Here is a 19,036-nt window from a genome sequence, read left to right as displayed (position 1 = left end):
ATATTTGCTCTTATTTACCGAGTATTCACTATAAGCAATCACTTTTTCATAGCACTCAGCATAATTGCAAATAATTATTTGTGTAATTATTTGCTTAATGACTGCCTTCCTCACTAGACTGTGAGCATCACAAGGCCAGGGTTGGAGTTTGTCTTATTCACAGCTGTCTTCCTAATGCCTACCACAATGCCTCACATCTATTACACTAAATAAATATTCACTGAACAAAAGAACATTGTATACTAAGCACTATTTATTGATTTTCTCACTTAATCCCCAAACAACCTATATACTCGATATTATTATTCCTATTTTATAGGTGTGAAAACTGAGGCTCAAAGAGCTGCAATAACTTGCCTAAGGTCAGAGCCAGGATTCCGAGTATGTGTTTTCAACATCTGTTATCCTGCCTCCCTCTATTTAAGTCCTATTCTACTACTTACTAGCTGTAGCCTGAGAAAGTTTCCTAAGTTTTCCAAGCCTGTTTTCTTATCTATAAACAAAGGAGAAAATGGTATCTACTTTAGAGATTTGTTGTGAAGTTTGCTTGAGTTTATATATGTAAAGCAATGGGTTATAGTAGTTGGCATACAATCAATATTTAATAAAAGCTGCTACTCTTATATTGTTGTTATTGAATCTAATAATATGCAGAAGAAAGCAACTGTAGCTAGGAACTGCCATTTGCTGAAACCTATCCTCCTCCCCAAAAAATAGTACATTCTATTTCAGCAGTTGGACATATCTCTAATGGCTTTCTGTGCCACTCGCATCAACTCTCACTCACCATATTCCATAAAACGCCTTGCCCAGGCAAGTTGCTTTTGCCTATAATTCAAATGTAGAATAAGCAAAATATTTTAAAATTAATTCTATTACACAAGCAATTGCTCAATGTGAGCAACCTGCATGGCTTAAATTAAATATCTCACATTATCAAGGAAATTGAACATTGGAAAAAAAAATCAAGACTGTCTCCTAGCCCATTATAAGAGAGAATTTCATCATTATGGATTTTTATTTCAATAGATAATAAATGGATATCAGGAAATAGAGCAGAGAAAGAGAAAACTGCAAATTAGGCGATCTTTTCTTTCTTTGTTGAAATACCTAGAGCAGTCAACATTTACACAACCACTTTATTTGCCACCTTTTGGTCTACTGCTTTACTGTCACTTTAGTTCTTGACAGAAGACTCTAGATATACCTTGTCATAGAATACTACAAATATCCAACATTCTGAACCACAGTGGCCCAGGTATACCTATTTACTCCAATGCAGTATGGGTAGCTGCACTGGTTCTTAAGCCTGGCTACATACTGGTATCATTTGAGGCACTTTTAAATAACACTGATGCCTGCCCCTCCCCCCCAATTTCCATTTTGATTCAGTTGATTCTGGACACTAATTTTGGAGCTACTCTGCCTGGGTTTGGATCTCATCTCCTTTATTTACTGCTTGGACAAATTACTTAACTTCTCTGTATTTAAGTTTCCTTACCACTAAAATCACTAAATGGATAATCATAGAGTTGCTGTGAAAATCAAATAAGCTAACACATTTGAAATACTTAAAACAGTGTCTGGCACACAGTAGGAGTTCCACAGTATTAGCTACTATTAGTAGTGGTAATAATGTATTTTCATTATTATACTTTGGTGTCATGGAAGAGAAAGGAAGACTTGTAGAGTTTGCAATCCCATGTGAACGACAACGCTGAAATGGCAGCAGAGGTATTCTGTGGTTGAAATTCACGACAATGAACTCTCTTCACAGTAAGGTACTACTTTTAGGCTAAATCAAATGATATGAGGTTGAGTTCCATCTGGAATTTGTCTTGATTTTATGCAAGCAGAACTAAAAATCTAAATGTAACACATGTGTACTAGAACAACTCTTTGCACCACATAATGGACCAGCATTGCTAGTTCCCCCTGGTTTAAAAAAAATTCTAAGGATAAGACCTTGAAAAATCAAACGTCATGTTAATCTTCAAATAAACAGCAATGTTGGGATTGTGGGGGTTCTTGTCACACTTGTCACCATTCCATAGGGAGGAGGGAATATCAATTATATTTGTGAGAGAGGACAGACATTCCTATGGAAAGTTCTCTGGGCTTTCACCCCACCCCTGCTTGCTCCTTGGCACAGGAGGAGGATTGATTTATCTGATTAGTAATATTAGAATAAAAATAAATGCCCATTCATGGCTTAACCTCTGCATTCTGGCTCTCAGGTCAGAATGCCCTCAAGTTGAGGACCCTTCGTCTCTTATAAAGTCAGCAGAGCTTAGTCAGGGAACAGGCAGTTTTCCAATGGCAGGCCTACAGGTCCACCTTGCTCTTAATTTCCAGCTTCCACTGAATTGTGACACAGGCCATCGCTCTCAGTGACACTGGCAGGGTAAGTAGTCTGCTCTGCAGACTCAATCTTCCCCATGGGTGGGTATCAAGGTACAGATTTGGAGCTGGGGATGGTAGGAAGCCTCATTAAGCCTTAGGCTCAAATCATGTTCTCCGATTCCATTTTACTTATAATAAAGCTGATACTACATTTTGTTCCTCAAATGGCTTTTCATGTTTATTCTCAGTTTGATTCAGAACTGGAAGGAGAGAAGCACTCACACTCACAAACCCTAGCAAGCAGCAGCAGTAACTGTAAAAGTAGTATCTGACAGTTTTCAAAACACTTTCCCCATTTAACAGACAAGGAAATGGAGAGTTAAAAAATAGGCTTGTGTGATTTACCCAGGGTCAAAATACTAATAATAAGTGGCAAATCCAGTACTAAAATTACAGTCTTCAGTATTCTTTTTCTCTCTTATGAAGGCCAGAGAGGCCCTTAAAAATCCCAAGGTCAAGAATGACAGTTGCTTTGATAACTTTACTAAGCTAACAGGAGAGAAAAAAAACCTCCCCAAATCTAAGAATCCTAGTACTCTGAAATTGAATTTTACAGACCTAAAACTAATTTTTTTCAGATAAGTCTTTACTTAAAAATCAACAAATTGAAAGAGATCCTCTAGACAAAATGATGTAACAAAGTTTAAATCACAGACAAAACATGATTATAATTTTTTCTTCCTATTCGGATGGAGTGGCCCTAGGGTGGGCTGGGATAGGGGACACAAACTGTCCCCTGCCAGGTAAGCAGGTGTCACAAAGAGTTTCTTCTGTCATTTGCTGAGCTGCTGGAGTTCAGCTCTACAGAAGCAATTCCCTCATAGGTGTTTCCTAGTCTCAAACTCCTTTTCTAGATTGAGATCAAAGGGCCCTCCCCTGTGTGGCAGGCAGAACAGACATAGGATCTCATATACCATTGGGTTAGCTTGCCACAAATCCTGTAATACAATTAGCCTGGGGAAAGCCAGCTCCTCTAGGTTATAGATACACTTTCTGCAGTACAAGTAAATCAATCACATGCCACAGTCCCAGCCAACTTGAAATGATTATATAGGTCTGGTAATAATTAGTTCTTGTTCTGCCACTAATTAACCATGTAACTTTAAACAAGTTCCTTCTCTGGGTCTCACTTTCTTCATTTGTAAAAATTATGGAGTTAGACAAGGTTGCCTGCAACTCTAAAATACTATGATTCAACATCTACCACTAGACTCTATATTACCAACACATGAGGCTGACTCATGCTTCATGTCCGCTGAGAGAACTCCTAAAGACTCAGGTACAATGAAGTCACAAAATCATCCCAAAGCTATTCCAATGGTTGGGGCAACTAAGAGAGATATACTTGCATTTTTCTATCCTGCCTCTTTTGTGCCACTCTCAATCTCGTCTCCTCCCCGACAGTCCTTGAAGATGAAAAATTTCACACTGAGTTTCTAACAGACCTGAGAAAGAAAGAAGTCAGCTTACTTTTTTGATCCTCTAGTTACCAAGATATGGTTTTATTTCTTGAAACTGTAATCAGATAAAAATATCCAAAGGACTAAAGAAACTAAGTAGTGCTATTAGTCTACTCTTTTTCTTATTTTAATTCCATCTGAAGGAACAATAGGCTCTTCTTGCCTTTGGCAATATAATAATTCAGCTGACATGCTAGAAATACCACACACCAAGATATAAAACGGTGGCATTTTCTCTCTTTAAAAACAATCAATGCTTTCATTCATGGACTTCCAAGTACATGTGAAATAAAAGTCTCAGCCCTGTGAATCTGAGGTAAATCAAAGGGCTGTAGGTGTCATAGAAAAGTTTCCTGGTTCATTGCCCTTCTTCTGGGTAAGAAAGGAAACAAAAGTACTCCCAGGCAGATGGGTGCTAATCTCATTTTATATTTCTCTTCCAAGTGGGATTAAACAACTTCCCCTGATAACTCATTCCAGTTCCTTCTTATGTCTGACTGAATCTCTCCTTGCTGCTCTGCAGGCCTATTTCCTCTTATTAATCTAGCCTTGGCAGTGCTGGAACTGTTTACTGTCTTTCATACTATCAAGTCTCATTTGGACTTCCAGAGATTCTAAAGGAAATCTCGAGAACTGCGTTAGGGGGTCTATGATCAAGTTTAGATACTATCTGGAGGTCCTTATTATATCATAACATTCCTGGTGATGTTAGTCTACCTTAGCCAAAGTCATTTCTCCTCTCTGGTTATTAGTATCTCATCTGTAAAATGTTGCTTAGTACCGGGCATCAAGTATTTAAGTGCAAACCTATCTTTCAATACAGGCCTATGAGAGAAGACAATGGAAATACGACTATGTTCACATCGGGATGACCATCCTGGTATCATAATTACCCCAGGTTAGTTGCCCACCCTTCCAGAGAGTTGACACTTTCTTTGAATACTAGTGTACCATGATGTTGCTTAAAACAATACATTCGATTTTAGTCATCATCCAATTGGCCTTGTTGACTCATGGATTCTTCCACTTTAGTGGAAGTATTTGAGAAGAGAGACGGTATTTCTGCTTCTACAAATCCAGTTGGATTTCAAACTAGGAGGCAGTTGGCATCTTCTGGACAGGAACTTGGCATTATGATTTGATAAGGGTTTAACAATCTTCTACTTTTTAGCCATAGAATATCATCTGAATAAGTGGACTCACTGCAATCTTAGACAATTTGTGCAGCTGCAGTATCACTGAGGAAACATTTCCATGGGAAAAAGGTGAAATTTGAGAGCAAACACACTTGGAAGAATTCTGAGCTCATCTTAAGATAAAAGCTGCAAAGCAACCAGATCCATAAAGAAAGAGTTTGTGGTCAAATATTGCAGTAATATCTAATCCAGATTACTGATCTACTTCACAGAGGAGTTGTCATAGGACATCCCAACTCCACCTATCAGTTTCCCTTGGGTGCTCATGAAATTTCACCTAGTAAAGAGGCAAGGATTACATTAGGGCCAGGTATTCTTTTTTCAAGTACCCAGATTTGATGTCTGGCTGCTTTAAGGATGTAATCTCACAAATGTCTGGAGTTTGACCTTTAGGGACAAGCGAGGCTGTCAGTTGATCAACATTAGATACTAACTGCCCAGTTTTGTCCACAACTCCACCTCAGGAGTGACAAGAGAATAATGGAGAATATTAAGGCAAAGGGAAGCAATTCTTCAGCCAGATATGTGACCAATCAACAAATATTTCTTGAGGGTCCATTGTGTGCAAGACACCGTATCTCTGCTAAACAACATATGAGTCAGGGGCCCTTCCAATAAGTGGCTGATGACTGAGTTGAAAGGCTAAGACATATTTGTATGAACAGATAACCAATAGTTTAAGGTGGTCTATAATCAGTGTCAAGTGATTCATATGAATATAATGACCAACTGGTTTCAGAGGTATAAGTGAACAATGCTAACCAGGATGATCCAGAAGGCTTCCCGGAGAAGGTAGGACTTGTACTAGGGTGCTGTCAGTTGGACAGGATTTTGACAGGTGAAAGAAGAGGGAGGGCATGCCAGGCAAACGAAATGGCATGAGCAAGGTACTGAAGTAGGCAGGCGAAGTGCCTGTTTGGAGAAAGGTAGCAGATCACCTTGGCTGACATAGAAGACTTATTTTGAGGAGTAGCAGAAAAGAAAGCTGAGAAGAAGGAACCATGGGATCTCAGAGTTTGAAGGGATCCTAGGGATAATCAAATCCAAGCTCTTCCCACCTTATTCTCATATAAACATAGCTTTCCCAGTGTGCCACCAATGTTTACTACACATTTTAGTAATGGGTCCAGATTCCTAATATCTATAGATGTAGTAATTCTGGCATAGCAGTTAGAGATAGGCTTTGGAGTTGGAGGCCTAGCTAAACTGCTTGCTAGATATTCACCCTTGGGTAAGTTTATTTAACCTTTATTTCTTCCCCTATAAATGTGGATAACAGTACACTAACTTATATTGGAGGTAGGAAGAAAAGGAGAAAGAATGCTTGAAGGAGACAGAAAAGGAAGAGGAATCTGCAAAGTGTATTGCCAAGGAAGGCAGAAGAAGAGAGGATTCAAGGAAGGGGAGGTTGTTAACTGCAACAAGTGAAGTAAACAGGTCAAGGTGGTTTAGACCTTGACTTCGACAATTTCGAGGTTACTAGTGACCTTTAAGAAATCAATTTTAGTATGAAAGGAGAGAGGCAGTTTGTAGAAAAGGGTGAGGTAGGAGGGATGGGAAAGGAAGAAAAGAAAGAACATGTAGTGAGGAACTGGAGTTGCAGGCAAAGACCCTTCTCTCATTTGCAGTGACAAGAAAGGGAGAGAGATGGCTTTGATGAAAATGGGTCACAGCGTTGAGTGATGTAATGGTTGGATGTATATCTCAGCTAAGAACTGAAATGGCTGGTAGCCCCTGTAAGGACTTCCAACTCTAGCTTTCCTTCTTGGCAAGATGCAGGGAATGGTGACAAAGGAAGAAGGAAGTTCCTACTCACAAAATATCTTCCCTCTTCCTATTGTCTTGCACTGCATAGGAAGAAAATACTATTATAAAGCAATCTGCCCATTTATAATACAATAAGATTGCCAGCTGAACAATTATAAGAGACTCCTTGTGTAGTAAAACCTCATTAATTTGGACCACACTAATTTGGAATTTGTGGTAATTTAACCTGGGCTGGAGTTACCTTTGTACTACTTACAAAGAAAGGGTTCACTAAGCAAATGATGTGAAAAAGATTGCTAATTTAGCCTGCCAGGGGCCTATTTCACCTATTTTAAAGAACATAGTGTTTTTTAAGAACTTCAGCATATTCATTATCTGAATGTAAATTGATTCTGCTAATTATAGATTAGCATAATCTACTGCTAAAATTCTGTATCTGCAACAGTTACTTTGCTCTCACTGAATATGCTCATTAGAAATAAAACTGCAATTCTTGAAAGTTAGTTCATAATTCAGATTAACGCCTACCTATTCTTTCCCCACCCTCACAAGTTAACTACAATTCAGGATGTGTTACTGTAAACTATCACATCACTTATCACGAACACAGTGGAAAAACTAATAAGTGATCAATAAAGGCCTCAGAGCAGCCAAAATAGATGTCTTCAAGTTGATACCCTAAATCCTGTAACTCTCTCCATCGTAGGTTCTCTTAGAGCTGACTTAACTCTTACTTAACATGCTAATCTGACAGACCAACTTGCAGAGCTGGCTGTTTTTTTTTAAAGTTCGTAACTGATTAGAAGGAGAAAAAGGGCTGCTACATGAAGGGACATTGAGAGAAACCAGAAGTGACTACAGACTGCAGAAAAGAGACAGGACATGTATAAAATGTGGCTGTAATAACTAAAAAACCATCACAGTCCAGGACAATTTAGTGTAGAGTTAAAAGGCCTAAATTCCTTAGAAACCCTGAAAACTACAATAGAGTATTATAGTGCAGTACAATAGCTAATGACTGGACTTACGCCTCTAAATGATCAAAGTTTAGATTATGGTGAATATATGCCTTAAAAAGGCAGATGAGTTTATACACACACACATATGTGATGTGTATCCATAATGGTTAACCTAAAAATGTGAAATGTGTTGATGCTTAGAAAGATGAAATTCACCATATTATATAATAATAATGATAAAATAACAGCAACATTTATTAAGTGCGATTACCGTGTGCAGATCTCATGCTAAGCACTTTACCTATATAATTTCATTTTATTCTGCTAACAATCCTAAGAGGTAGGGTTTAGTATCATTTCTACTTTACAACTGAAGAAACTGAAACTCAGCGAGTTTAAGGAACCAACCCCAGGCCACAGACAGAGATAGAGCTGGGATTAGAACTCAGGCCAGTTCCTTGGCTACATACTAGGCCTTTCAACGCTCCAGAAAATACAGCTCTCTAAGAATCACTCTTTTTCTAAGGGCTTCAGATAGCTAATGTTTTACTGTATTTTTGTTTTTCCAAACTCGTATTTAACAAATATCTTGACTTATAAGCAGAAAGACCTATGATCTAAGTGTCAGATATAATGTTATATGTTTGTAAACATGCTCCATGTTATAAACTGAGTGTAAAAGTAGTAGTAAAAAACAGAACCAAACAAAAACAAAAACAACATGAACGTGTCTATTAGGCCCATCCCAAAATCTCAGATCAGTCTCTATATACTACAGATAACATTTTCAAATGAACAGCCAAACAACAAAGAGATGAAATTTTAACATAACAAATTATCCGTTAAGATCTGGTTCTCCTATTGATTCCTCACTCATTTTGCAGAGATTTAACATGAGAATAGGCCAATGGAACATGAAGGAGAGGGGACATCGCAGGGGAGGCTAAAAATTCAGTTGGCTGTTATAGAGGATTTAGAAAAATCTGTTCGTCAGCTATTCTGTGAGAGCTATGAGGGCATAAAACACACGTGGGAGGCTGCCCATTGGTGCAAGCGGTTAAGTGCACGTGCTCTGCTTTGGTGGCCTGGGGTTCGCGGGTTTGGATCCCGGGCATGCACCGATGCACCGCGTGTCACGCCATGCTGTGGTGGAGTCCCATATAAAAAAGTAGAGGGAGATGGGCACAGATGTTAGCTCAGGGCCAGTCTTCCCCGGCAAAACAGAGGAGGATCGGCATCGGATGTTAGCTCAGGGCTGATCTTCCTCACCAAAAAAAAAAAAAAAAAAAAAACCACACATGTGGGCATAGTGTGTACTGGGAGAAACAGCGGTAGGGTAGGGAGATGCAAATTTAAGCAGTCATCTGCATTAGAAATAAAAGTAAGGGTAGCCTGCCACATGTACATACAAAGAAAACTGTACAGTGAAACCATTTACTCAAGCAATTCCTTCTACCTAAATCAATGTTCTTTACTCATCTCTTCTTGTCTCAAGCCCACCCATTCAAAGCCCAGCTACAAATGTGACTTCTGCTGTGAAGTGTTCCACGATGCCCAAGGCTGAATTAAACTCCTCCCCTATTTGTGCTCCCATACGTTTTTTTTTCCCTTTACACATTTACCACAGCACTGATGATACTCTATCTTGTTATTAGAATCATTTATGTATGTGTTTTCCCCCCTCTATCCTATCATGAGTTCCTTGAGGGTAGGGGACTCTCTCTCATTTCTGTAGTTCCTACAAACCCTAGTACAGTGCCTGCCACATACCAGGCTCTGGGAAAGTGTTGACTCAATGGCACTGGCTTAAGAGAGTGCATTATCGCCTAGCTTACCTGAAGGAGCATTTGTTCTCTTTCTTTTCTTGCTTGAATCCCCTCCATTCTCAATGAGGCCTTCTGTGACCAGAGGGCCACTGGCACTACCAAACTGCAGGGGCTCGTTGTTGTTGGCAGGGTCAAAGGGCAGCTGGTTCAATCCTAAAGAAGAAAAAAGAAAGCCAAAATCCAGACTCCATTAAGGACTGGGATGTCTCCAGATTTTATTATATGAGCCACTAAAGGAAAATTCTCTAACTCTTAAGAGCCTAGGAGTAACAAGTGAATCCCTTAAAGCCAGTTGCCCTCTGTACTTGTTACAGATCTTGTTGACAAGTATAGAATTAAAATATGGGCTTTTATAAGACTGTGGCTCTGTCATTTGTAAAATCCCTCCTGTTTCTGGGAAATTAACATTTTTGGCCACAAGCTATCAATTATCCTCTACTTCCTCCCTTAAAGAGATAGGATCCTCTTTAACTGTGGCTATGGTTGGACCCACTCTTTGAAAAAGCTTGGCCATGTGTTCCTTAGATTATCTCTCGACATTTTTCCATTCTTTCATCACAAGGGTTGTTGAATTGACACAGATATAATCATTAGACTATGCTGGTGTTAAAGTCACTTCCAACCATAATACAGAGGTTTCCAAAAAAGAAAACCATAACTCCACAGCAAATAAGAAAAGGAAACAAAGATATAGAACTCACAAGGAGGTTATTTAGTAGTTGGAGTGATGGGGAGTTATCACCCAGATTTGGGTAGTGTTAATCCCATCCTCTTCAAATAACGTCAGAAGCATGGTCACTTTACTAGTCACTGCTGTGCCATATAAAATGGCAAAAGGCATTTTCTACTCTCCAAGTCTTACATGGTTCAGCAAGGGACGAGCAGAGATAGTTTCTTACACCTCTGGCAGCAGTACCTGGAATTTCAAGTGTTTCAATTAAAACTTCATGAAATGTGGAATCAAAAACTTTGTTAAAGCTCAAAGTTAGGTGATCTTTTCTAAGCCTTTTATCCACTAGTTCTCTAATCCTATCAAAAGACGAATCAGGTTGGCTTGACATGGCTCACTCTTTAACCCTCAATTTTTCTATGGCCCGCAGCTGTACAATTCTTGAGGTAATGTAAAATGTCAATAAAAGCTTGAAATTCAGTCAGCTAAAGGTCAAATTTCAGTAAAATGAATGCTAAAGTTCTAACAAAATGACTTTACGTTACAGTCATGTGCCGCATGACGACGTTTCAGTCAATGACTGACCACATAGACAATGGTGATCCCCTAAGATTAGTAACATAGAGCCTAGGTGTGTCATAGGCTATACCATCTAGGTTTTTGTAAGTACACTCTATGATGTTCGCACCACAACAAATCTTTCCTAACAACACATTTCTCAGAACGTACCCCCATCAAGTGATGCACGACTGTACTGTTTTTAATAAAAAGTATCCCTATGCTAATGTTTTCAGCCCATGTAACAACTACTATTTCTTCAGCAATCAGACTCCACTTGGTACACCTCCATTAAATGTCTTCTGGGACTTGTCAAACATTCTTCCTTTACGTTATCTGAGTAACTAAGTGAAAGAATGAAAACTTGCTTCCATAAGTCAACCATTCACTGCATCATGTCTATGCCCTGTTAAATCCCTACTATGACTAGAACTAAAGAAACAAACACCAATTGCTGTGTATTTAAAAACAAGACCAAGACTATTTTCAAGACTAGATTTTTATATAATTTACAAATGAAGATGTTTCTTGCACCTGAGTAGTCCCAGAGTCAAATATGTGTAGTATTCCAAAACTTTTCTTGGTATTTCTTTCTGCAGTATAATACTGACCAAAACAAGTTCCACAGAAGATAGAATGGCATAGTGGAAACAGTATGTGTGTCTGAGCCTGACAGATGAGGGTTCAAATCCTGGCTCTGTCTTTTACTAGCTGGGTATCTTTTGGCAATTCATGTAATCTCCCTTAGTCTTAGTTTCATAATGTGTAAAAGGCGAGTGATAACATTGCACACGGTTGCTGCAAAGATAAACATACTTTGCATAACATATATATATTTAAAGCTATGACTATCTTATTATTCTAAGTGAATTAAAATAAACTTTCCCTGTAAGTTTGTAAGTTCTTCTAAAGAGGATCTCTCTCTCTCTCTCTCTCTCCCCTACAACTGTATCCTTGGTGCCTAGCACCATGCCTGGCATCTAGTGAGTGTTGAATGAATGAATTAATACTCAGTAGGGTGGGGGTAGGTGACTCATTCTATTAACTCATGTAGTAAAGTCTTGACAGCTGATAATCAAGAATTAATGCCAGAAATTAAAAGTTCTGATGCTGATTATATTAACATTACTTAAAATAATTAGATTTCAAATGCATTTCCATTATTTGAGTACTATACCACAGGATGGTGACATCTTGATCAAAAGGAATGCTCAGGGATTAGGAAGTTCTGATTAATGATGGTTAACCAGAAAATTTTTTCCTATTTTTTTTTGCATTTGGTAATTTTACAGAAAAATATATTAGTACATTTCCCTGCCTTATTAAGTAGATGACTGAGGATCTTACAGAGCTTCAGAGCCATGATCTGTAAAAGGAGGCTAATGACAGTACCTAACTCATGGGATTGTTAAAAGGATTAAATGAAACCATGTATGTAGAACATTTTGCATCACATCTGGCATACAGTAGATGCTCAATAAATATTAATTGCTATTATAATTTTGAATTTCCATTTTTAATTTCTAGAACTGTTGATGTACAATGTGAGGAGATTGGTCTGAATTTGCCCTGATCCAAGGATATACTCTACTTTCCGCTTTGAACCTTTTCATTGCTATTTGTACCTTTTTCTAAAAGTTGAAGGAGTCCAGGAAAAAAATCTGATGAATTAAAAGTATTAAGTCATAGGCATTTGATTATAATTGTGCTTGCCTTTTATTTAATCCCAGATGATAACTTTAGGGATTTAGGTATTTTGTTCTTCATACTAATGTACAGATTTTTGTTTGGCACTGAATAAGACTGAGATTTCAAGTACTTTCTGTATATCCACCTCATATATGATCCAGATATGTGAAAACCCTGATAATTAAGCACATTATCTCAGGCCTTGTTTTTTATAGAAAAAGATCTGATATCAAGGAGAGAGAGACATCCCACTCAGTAAGCTGATTCATTGAATACAAATTCATATTTTACATTATCCAGGACCCAATACAGTCTCCAAAGATTTGTAGTTTGAGAACAAGGGCTATAGAGATAGCAAAACCCTATGACACCAGTGCTTTCTAGCTACTTTTATTGTATTGTTTCATTTCTCCCCTAAGATAGCACTACATAAACCAATAAATCAGTAAATCAACAGGTACTTATAAGATCTTTTCTGCATCATGTATATGCGATCCATGCCCAATGTTATTTTAAGTAAAAGAGTCCCACTAAAACTATTTAAATTCTAAAAAGCCAACGCTTTAATTTCAAGAATTCTTGTTGCTGAAATGTCAATTATGACTTAAATGTAAAATATTAGCAATTATCATATTGTACTTCTCACCCCAACTACAGAATTTATCCTTAAATCTCTTATGGAAGCTATTTATACCATATTTCTGCTAGACATGATGAAACTGGAAAATATTAGATTACGAAGAAACTTTCAAGGTTATCTAGTTCATTCTTCTATGCAATGCATAAATCTTATATATAGAACTCCTGACAGGCCTAAGTCCAGGGGGCTCTTCTTAGCCTGGGGACCATTCTTTGCTATGCTCTTGGGGATTCAGCTTGCTTTCTTACCTTTTTTAAAACTACCACCTATTCTATTTTGAGGGTTCCTTTCATCTCTCTGCTTATGAAGTAGGATGCATTTTGTTTAATTGTTAACTTGCTAATTGTCCCTAAAATGAGCACGTGATCATCACTGCAAAAAACACATCCATGAAAAAACAAATAAACAAAAAACAAATGAAGGAGTCATAGAAAACAGAGCACAGTTAGAAATTTCCTAAAGTCTTATATATTTCTCATAGTCCTTTCCTTTTCATTCCTGAGGATATATTCAACAAAACTTTGAATCATGCTCATTCATTTCTCCTCACACCTTGTCCCCTCATTGCCTAACCCCATTAAATGCAGTTTGTCCAAAAGGAAGCACGAATTGATAAAATAAAGGAAAATAGATAATAAATATTGGTGTCATAGATTTCTGCTACTTCTGTATCTTATGTTCACAATTAAACAAGTCCAAGTGGTAATGTAATCTCATCTAAAACCCGGTTGACTGGTTTAGACAGCTGACCAGCTGTTATTTCATGTCATGTCAAAATACAGACTATCTGACATCATAACACAGATGAAGTTACTTTAGAAAGTATGCATATTGGAGAAGGGTGGGGGTGGGGTCCTTGAAGAATGACATTTCTCATCCCCTAGAACCAGGGAATTAAACATCTCAGAATGAAGTATGATTCTCAGTGAATCCCCCAATCTGCAGGTCAAGGAGTTCACATGCAATGATGTCTGCCATACAGATGCAAATGATTCCTGGGCTTTGAGGAAAGCACTGAAGAATTTTCATGATTCTTGTGAAAGAAGATCAATGATCTCTTTGTGCCCGGCTGCTGTTATAGTTACTGTGACAATTCACTTTACAGAGCTTTCCACTATCAAGTCAAATTAGGACTAACCTTCATGATGCAATCTAACTCTTTTAATGATTGCCCCAGGTTATAGTACTGAAATGTGACCCTTGGGCTCCTGACTCCTCTTATTTGCAGCTGTGGCCCACAGACTTAGGGTGATACAACCTTAGCAAAAAAGAAACACAATTCTACTCTGGATTAGTTCCCTTTAAAATAAAATGATTAGGTCTTGAGAAATCTGGTAAATTCAATTCAAGGCAGCAATCTCCAGACAGACTTTCATGTTGGAAAAACAGAATATTCGTTTTTGGGAAAAGGAACATTGTAGCTAATTTGTGTATAAAACAAATTTCTGTAACCTGAGTCCCATTTTCCAATTGACTTCAGTTTAAAATCACATATAGGACTTGATGGTAAGGGGAAGGAGAAGGTCTCCAAATTAGTTTTTAATTCAAAACTTTTGGAGAAATAAGGGGTTAGGATAACGGCCAGGACCTTAATGTGCTGGCAGACGCTTTTGTAGCATTTATCCATCCCTGGGAGCCCCTCCTCCTCGCTCAGTCCAGGCCTGAAAACCTCTGACTTTACATTTTCAGCTCTCACTCCCCAGCTGCTCCACCTGCTACTTCTGAGAGAATATTTACAATGTCTAAAAGAGTGGGACTGCAATATCACTCTCCAGCCGCAGGACTTAGCAGCCAAAACAAATGAACATTTCTCAGTTCCAGGTCTTAGCTGATGTCAAACAGATGAAACCTACTTTGTCAATTTCGTGAGTTCAATATTCTATATAACTGGTTTAGCTGAAGCAAGGGTAATTGTAAAAGATTAATGGGTGAGTGAAGGTAATGGGGAAGTGATGAAAAAGAAAAGAGCGAAAGTCCTCTTCTACTAAGGGGCTTGTTTGAATGGTGGTGAATATAAGAACTTTCAGAGCAAAATTTACACTTGTTGACTTTTTCAAGGTGCGATACAGGTCATAGGTGGATTTTCATTTACAGTGACCCTTCAGCAATTTGTAGTGACTCCCCAAACTTCTTGGTCAGGCATTCAAGTCCTTCATAGTAAGGCCCCACCCATTCTGTGCTTTGTCTCCTACTATGCCCCAGCTTGTACTCCACCCCAACACTTCTTGAACTTGAATGTGCACACATGTTCCCTGGAGATCTTGTTAAAATGCAGACTTTGAATTAGTAAGTCTGGGTTGTGGTCTGCTTTTCTAACAAGTTCCCAGATGATGCTGATCCTGCTGGTGTGTGGAATCAAACTTTGAGTATAAAAGGCCAACACTCTAGCAAAATGGGACTACCTAGCATTCATGGAATAATTCTAGTACTTTCCTACCTCCACGCCTTTGGCTCATGCTACTCCTCCACCTTTCTCTTGCTTTCCAACCTTCAAAATACTATCTTTCCTTTAGAGTTTATCTTAGATGCTATTTCCTTCATGATGCCTTTCCTTATCCACCTCCACCCAACCCGAAACATATGCAGCAATGGAGCAGGGCCACCAGGGGAACTACCATTCATTGGCTCTTAAGAATGTGCCCTGCTTTACATATATTATCCCATTATTTTATTTTCTAGTTATTATTCCCATTTTAGAACAAAGAGTGAAACTTACAGAGTTTAAGTAAATTTCCCAAGGTCACACAGCTAATAAACAGTAGAACAAGGAATTCGGGCATTTTTAAATTCTAAAATACTATTCTGGCCCTCCTCAGATCTTAATCTGTACTTTTTCTACGCCTTTTAGATCATGCCTTGTGTTATAGTTCTTTGAGTATTTGTCTTATCCTCCTGCTTTACCCCACCACCACTAAGTTGTAAACTCCTTGAGGACAGACTTTACGTCCATTTTTTAAATCTTTCCTACCCCAAGATGCCTTGCATGGTGCCTTGTACATTATATGCACTCCAGAAATGTGTACTGAACTGAACTCGGCCACAGCTTTGGGTGCAACAGTTGTGTTTCTCACCCCAGATGCCAACCAACCTGCTGCTGGGGCTCATATTAAGGGAAGAAGGAAGGATGGTTTTTGGGTTCCTTCAGCATTCCTGATATCCCCTCCATCCTAGGATCCTGGAAGTCTCTTTGGAGAGTGGTGGTAGACTATCATACACTCTACCCCTAACCTTGACTCTGCGTAACATCATTCTCCCTTTCCAAGAGACAAAACAGTCCTTCCACTAAGACCCTTATATGAGAAAACACTACAAAATCAACCCCATATATGGATCTTTTCTTTTTTTTTTTTTGTGAGGAAGATTAGCCCTGAGCTAACATCTGATGCCAATCCTCCTCTTTTTGCTGAAGATTGGCCCTGGGCTAACATCCGTGCCCATCTTCCTCTACTTTATTTGGAACGCCGCCACACCATGGCTTGACAAGTGGTGTGTTGGTGCATGCTGGGATCCGAACCTGGGAACCTCGGGCCACTGAAGTGGAGCGTGCACACTTAACTGCTACACCACTGGGCCGGCCCCTGGATCTTTTCTTAACAGTTCTATGGACACCAGGTTACAGATTCCTGCTTTACAAACTACAATTAAGAAAAGGTAATCCCTAGTGATTACTACTGTGCTGTCTAATACAGCGGCCATTAGCCACATGTAGCTATTTAAATCTAAGTTTAAATGAATTAAAATGAAATAAAATGAAAAGTTCAGTTACTCAGTTGCACTAGCCGTGTTTCAAGTGCTCAGTAGCCACATGTGGGTAGTGGCTACTGTATTGGACAGCATAGTATAGAATATTTCCATCATCACAGGAAGTTTTACTAGACAGCTCTAGAGTAAGACCTGGATTCAAAACACATTTGCCACTTACTAGGTGTGCCACTTACGAGGTGTATAAGATAAGTCACTTGATCTCTCTGAGACTGTTTCTGCACTGTAAGATAGGGATGATAATGCCTCCCTTACAGAGAAGTGAGGAAAATTAAATGAGCATGTATGTTTAGGGTCTAGCACATATTAGACACTAAACTAAGTGTTAGCTCCCTTCTTCTAACCCAAGATTGGGATTTATATGTATTTGCCTCAAAAATAGAATAAGAAAATTTGAGTAGTGTGGCTCCTTAGGCCCCCAGACTACATCCTATTTACTGCTTTGAAGAAGTTAGCCTTGCATTCCTTTTATAAGCCTCTTTTTCTTTCAGATAATACACAGCCATCAAGTTAAATCATTAATAAATAATGCTAGGAGTAGTCAGTGATTGCTCTTTGCTTGTACTATTTTTAGGAGGAGAGACCATATTTGTCACCACCTTGAACTTTCCCACATGAAAGAACCACATTTTCCCCTTACAACTGCAATGCCTCCTCCCAAAGCTTTAATCAGTGCTCAGTTTCAGCTGGGTGTTGTATTATTAGCACACTGCTAACACTAGAGCTGGAATGGAGAAGGACCATTTCTCTCTAAATCCATATTTTCCTATGCTCCAGAAGTTCTCTGTGTTTTTCCTGTGGGGCTGACATCTCCCAGGCCTGATAAAGCTGAATTATTTGAGAAAAGTCTGAACTAAATCTGTTAAGGTGTTTGAGTTCCGTGAGCAGGAAAGCAAAATACATATTTCCAACTTCAAGAAGAAGAACGCTTCAGGACTTTTTTCCCCTGTACAATTTAAGGCTTGGAAACACAGCAAAATCACACTCCTCAATAAAAACAAAGTTCAAAAAAATTGTTGATTTGATAGAACAGTTCAAAGAGACAGATGGTAGATGGGTGATCTATCATTTTCCTTAGGATAAAGTCTGGCAATCTTCAGAGGAACTGAGAAGAGAAACCTTTATTTTCCTGTAGGTTAGCCCTGGGAACAGTAATAGCAACTACCCGTCTCTCCACATCTTTTGGGGTGGGGAATTAGAAAGATGGTGATTCATCAGTGCCTGCTTTGAGCTGGCTCTAGGCCATGCTGCAATTCCTGTTGACTGCTTTTCCACCAGAGTGACAGGAAAAGGGCAGGTTCCTAACACACTGACCATTAGGTTATCTGTGTAATACTTGCCTGAGAATGTGCCCAGAGGTACTGTATTATGGGTGTCTCTGTCTAAATAAAATAAATAATTGCAGATTTCAGAGCCTGAGGACAGAGAGTTGTTCTGGTATTGAAATTAGAGTCTATCTTGTCAAATATGTAATGAGGTCTTCCCTTCAGGCTGATTGATTTCATAAAGCTGAGGTAATTATCAAAAGCAAGCACAGTTCTTCCTGCAGAAACCACTCCATTGCTTTTGAAAACTAGCTAGTCAGCTGGATCTGGTCAGGAGCCTAGGCTGAGCCAGTTCTTTCAGTAGGAAAAGTTACTACACACAGAGTACACAAATTTCCTCTACTAGAGTCTTAAGACGCCAGTAAATAAGTTGTAAACAAGGTTCAGCAAAATAATTTCACATGCTGTGAGTGAAAATTGAAGGAGCAGTCAGATAAATCTGCATTTCAGTGTAGGATGTTATGAAAGGGGGAGTGAGAGCTGGAACTCTTTTGGTCTCTGGAGAGTTAATTTTATCAATAAATGCTAGAAGGATATTGGCATCCTTTAAGACTGATGGAATGAATAACATTTGTATCTTTGCTTTTCCCAAAATTACACACTAATTTCACCAGATTTCCTTTCTTCATTCACTCAGGCTTCATTAACTATTTATCCAATCACTGTGCTACAATTTTAATTACCTTCTAATGACCAATGATGAGTTTGTGATTTAGCATTCCCTAAAGATAGAACTACATAAATACAGTAAATCTTCATCTACATGTTCAAAAATTTTATC

The 19,036-nt window shown here is 38.6% G+C and overlaps 1 protein-coding gene across 6 annotated transcripts in view; it reads right to left on the bottom strand.

The window, feature by feature from the left end:
* The window catches only part of ENOX2 (ecto-NOX disulfide-thiol exchanger 2), a 255,383-nt gene that overhangs the window by 139,103 nt on the left and 97,244 nt on the right, over positions 1-19,036 (bottom strand). For 4 of the 6 annotated variants that reach the window (XM_014792792.2, XM_014792787.2, XM_014792788.2 and 1 more), the window contains exon 3: positions 9,621-9,764. The exons of 1 other annotated variant lie outside the window; for it this stretch is intronic. The gene's annotated coding sequence lies outside the window, so the exon portion shown is untranslated. Of the gene's footprint in view, positions 1-9,620; positions 9,765-10,312; positions 10,528-19,036 lie in introns of all 6 variants that reach the window. One more of the 6 variants, XM_087426954.1, reaches the window with a different exon arrangement.

This window comes from Ceratotherium simum, chromosome X, assembly GCF_057802395.1.
Source record: "Ceratotherium simum simum isolate JZ-2026a chromosome X, ASM5780239v1, whole genome shotgun sequence".
Lineage (NCBI taxonomy): Eukaryota > Metazoa > Chordata > Mammalia > Perissodactyla > Rhinocerotidae > Ceratotherium > Ceratotherium simum.
The sequence above is the reverse complement of the archived record's forward strand: the minus strand, read 5'-3'. Positions and strand labels throughout refer to the sequence as shown.